We start from the raw sequence: 4,712 nt of genomic DNA, 5'->3' as shown, positions 1-4,712 counted from the left end.
TCTTTCATTTGTAGCCACATGCATCTGTGAACATTTCATTACAGCAGGCAGATAAGCATGCTCCCTTTCATTTGAGGACAGTTGCAGCCTCACGGAGGCGTTTGTTATCACAGCCGGCGCATTCTTGGTGTTTACTTTATGGTGTGCCGTCTTTACGCTCAAAGAGTCGTCCCCTCAAACCTCGGGTAGTCATTTTCAGCATTTCATAGTGACTTCACCAAGCAAAGAGAAAAGATTTGAACCTTGTATTTTTCAGTTAAACATAGCTATTTGGACAAACTCAGCTGCAGACTCCGTATGAAAAAATAACATTGCTCTTAAAGCTAAAGTGTTTTTTTCTTTGTTATTTTTCTAAAGATTTTACAGAAAAATGTCTGTTTTTCAGGCTTTCTTTTAGATTATTTTTATATGCACATCTGGCAAGAAATGCCAGAAACCCAGAACAAATGTTTTTTTTGTTTGTTTGTCAGTCAGTCTGAATAAAATGCTAGAATGAGGAGACAATAACTGGCAGAAATAGTTGATGTGATGCCAAATGGGTTTGCACCACTTAGAGTCTGAGTGCAAGAAAACTAGTGAGTTTTGCAGTTAATTTAATGTTTTAACAATAAATACAAAATGTCCAAAACTTTAAAGCTGCAGTAATGTGAGATGTATTTGTAGAATGTGAACTTAATATGTCCTCCCTTTAACCTCTTTCTGTTCCCTTCCACGGTCGATCCTGAGGGAAATATCTGACACTTTACCCTCTAAATGCAGTTTCATGTCCAGTAGTTTAGAAGTTTGTCTAAACATTTTAACCGTAGGATGCAGAAGTGGTGGGGATGAGAAACAACACATCAAAACTCAAGGCCATGGTTCTCAGTTGTGGCTCCTGGTTGGGGGTCGCGTCCTGCCCCGAGTGTAGAAGTTTAAATATCTGGGGGTCTTGTTTACAAGCGAGTGGATAACGGGGCCGGAGATCGGCCTGTTGTTGTGAAGAGTTGAGCCAAAGGCAAAGTTCCTTGTTTACAGGTCAATGTTTGGATCAGATCTGTGCAGATCTATTCGGTGCAAATGAGGACAGACAAACAGACAGAAAGAAAATCCAGTACAGCAGCAAGCTTATGTGGTAATATACTAAAGTAGTGAGTTCAGAGTGTTTTCTGTGACACAGATGATGTGTTGTACAAACTTATGGCATGAGGCAGGAAATATTTCCTTTAACAACTGAGCTGTCTGTCCAGTGTGTGATAGAGAGGACGGTGCGGTTTATCCATGACAGATCATTTATTCAGTGTCGTCTTCTCCACAGTTTCAAATGTCTGTTGTCTGAGGCCAATGACAGAGCCAGCCCTTCTTAATCAATTTATTTAGCCTATTTGTGTCACTGGCTGCAATTTTTCTCCCGTCGCGGACCACAGAGAACAACAGGCCACAAGAGAATGGAGGAACATATCCGGTATCTTGCTGCACACGTTGAATGAACTTTGTTGACTCAGAAAGCAGGGGTGTCAGTTGGATACGGCAAGGTACGGCAGCCGCCACACTTTGGCTTCAGGGGAAAATGTAAATGTTTGTTTTTTAAATACATTTATGGAATTACTCTGTGTCTATTTGTATTGATTATTCTATTATTTAATACCTATAAAATAACTACAAATGCAAATCAGAACAACATGATCGATTTCATTAGGTATTATCTTTCCCAACACTTGTACCCAGGGCCGCCGCAAGGGGTGTGCGAACCGTGCGACTGCACGGGGCCTCGCGCCCCAAGGGGCCTCGCGCTATGGGCCGTTTTTTTTTTTTTTTTTTTCCAATTTCTTTTTTTTTTTTGTTTTTTTTTTTTGTTTTTTCCCTTATAAATATCAACAGTCACGTTCCATTACAGACCTAAATGTGTACTAGTCTGTGCATATCAATAAATATATGTGCAGTGATGCGCGTGTCTGTTGTTCAACACAGCTGATCAGACCAAGCGCAGACACAAGCTGCTCTGATCCAGACGGGGGAGTTGGAACAAACTGTCACACAATGTCGAGAGAACGAGACAGATTCAGGAAATTTCCATCAGGGGATGAAAAAAGAAAAAAAACTAAAGAAAATGGAAGAGTTTAATGCCTCTCTGAAAGGCTCGTTTGATAAATTTGTTACAAAAATCACCGATCCGACCGGGTCTCAAGGGCCCCCCCCGGCCATTCCGCACAGGGCCTCGCAAGTCTCCCAGGCAGCTCTGCTTGTACCCCCCTCATATCTTGAAATGTGATATGACCCTGACGACAGTGGTCGCTAGGTCAATCTCGTTTTTAGCGCGCTTTGCAGTGTTACTAACTTACAAAAATGAAAATAAAGCAGACAACCCTGCAATTTTTTTGATGGGTTAGGGTCCAATGTTTCGCCGGCAGCGGAGGGAGAAGGAGAAGGTAGGGAAAGCGGGAGTCAGGCTATTAACAAGACTGTTAGCCAGGGCCGCCGCAAGGGGTGTGCGAACCGTGCGACCGCACGGGGCCTTGCGCTATGGGCCATCTTTTTTTTTTTTTTGTTCACATTTTTTTTCCTTTTTTTTTCCTTTTTTCCCTTATAAATATCAACAGTCACGTTCCATTACAGACCTAAATGTGTACTAGTCTGTGCATATCAATAAATATGTTCAATGATGCGCGTGTCTGTTGTTCAATACGACTGCGTCAGAACAAGTGCAGACACAAGCTGCTCTGATCCAGACGGTGGAGTTGGAACAAACTGTCACACAATGTCGAGAGAACGAGACAGATTCAGGAAATTTCCATCATGGAATGAAAAAAGGAAGAAAACTAAAGAAAATGGAAGAGTTTAATGCCTCTCTGAAAGGCTCGTTTGATAAATTTGTTACAAAAATCACCGATCCGGCCGGGTCTCAAGCAGCCATGGGGCCCCGCGTCGAGGCAAGAGATGATGATGGGGCAGGGGAAGGTATCCAGTATTTTGATAATTGGAGAGTTAAAATTGCGCATATAGACACCCGATCCAACCCGAAAAACTCAAATTTTGCTCGCCCCCCCTGGTCATTTCGCACAGGGCCTCGCAAATCTCCCCGACAGATCCGCTGTTAGCCACTCGATGTCCACGTGATATTGTTGCACTGACATACAGTAGTGAATGAAGTGAACAGAATGAGTTAAATTGCGTTTTTTCTGCTCTCTAACTCCGCCGCTTGCTGTCCATGGTGCAGAAAACGGATGCGTATTGCGTAAAGGCGCATTGACTGAATTGATCAACGCGTTGTTAAAGTGTAGTTTTCATAGTTACATTAGCAGGATGTGAGTGAGACTGCATTTGAAAAAGTTCAAATTTTCTTGAGTTACATAGCAGACTTTTTGCTGGGCATGTTGATTGATACTGTAGTTAAGTTCTGTGACTCATAACCTTGGCATACCTTAGCTTTGACTGAATTGTCGCCACTGTCAGAAAGGAAAAGAGACAACACCTTACAGAGCTGTTGTGCCGCCCACCGCCACATCAGACAGGACACGGTCCAGACAGACAAACTGGCCTGCCCATCACGCGGTCAGTGATCCAGCAGAAGGTGGAAGGATGTGCCGACTCTCATCAGCTTTCAACCCAGTAATAGAGACTGAGGAATGTGATTCGCAAAGAACCTCCACCACCATCCAAGTGTGAACGAGCTCACTGAAGCACGTAGAATACAGCATCATCCCCTGCTAAGATGGATGATGAGGGAGATAAGAGATAATGGAGACAGATTAACAAATTGCAGAGAGCCCAGAGAAAAGCCCACCTGTTGGCACAGGTAGGCTGAGACGAGTGACTCTAGTACAGGGCTCTAGAGCCGCATGCGGCTCTTTAGCGCCGCCCTAGTGGCTCCTGGAGTTTTTTCAAAAATGTTTGACCTTTTTTCCCTTTTTTTCCCCTTTTTTTCCCTTTTTTTCTTCTTTTTTTCTCTTTCCTTTTTTTTTCCTTTTTTTCTCTTTTTTCTCGAAATTTTGACTTTTGTCTCAAGATTGTACTTCAACATAAATCTTGACATTTTGACTTTTTTCTCAAAATTTCTACTTTTTTCTCGACATTTGGACTTTTTTCTCGAAGTGCATAATGAAAAAAAAATCCTTATACAAGACTTTTACATTTTTTGTGGCTCCAGACATATTTTTTTTTGTGTTTTTGGTCCAATATGGCTCTTTCAACATTTTGGGTTGCCGACCCCTGCTGTAGTACCTTCATTCCTTCTGTGCAGATGGAGCCGTCTGCTTGGTACGGTGGCCGAGACCCGCCATTGCTGAAAATAAAAGTAACGCTGCAAACAGAAACAAACGCCGCTGCAAATTAAAGAAACGCTTAGCAAACATAAAGAAACCCCGCTACAAATAAAATGAACCCCGCTGCAAATAAAATAAAAAAACGACGCAAATAAAAAAGCTACAACGGAAGTGACTTACCGGGGACTATTTTTGATAGGTGTTGCACATTAAAAATTACACGTAGTGACGTTGAACACTAACCTTTTCACTTATTTTCTCGTACGTTGTTATTCTTATTCCTCGCTCTTCTTATTTCTTCTTTTTCACTTACGTCCTCTTCGTCTTCTTCTTCTCCTCTCACGTAAAAAACACCGGTGCATCAGCAAAAATAGTCCCCGGTAATTCACTTCCGTTGTGGCTTTTTTATTTGCGTCATTTTTTTTTATTTGCAGCAGCGTTTCTTTATATTTGCAGCGTTTCTTTTATTTTCCT

This window comes from Cololabis saira, chromosome 2 (assembly GCF_033807715.1).
Source record: "Cololabis saira isolate AMF1-May2022 chromosome 2, fColSai1.1, whole genome shotgun sequence".
Classification (NCBI taxonomy): Eukaryota; Metazoa; Chordata; class Actinopteri; order Beloniformes; family Belonidae; genus Cololabis; species Cololabis saira.
Note: the sequence above shows the minus strand (reverse complement) of the source record.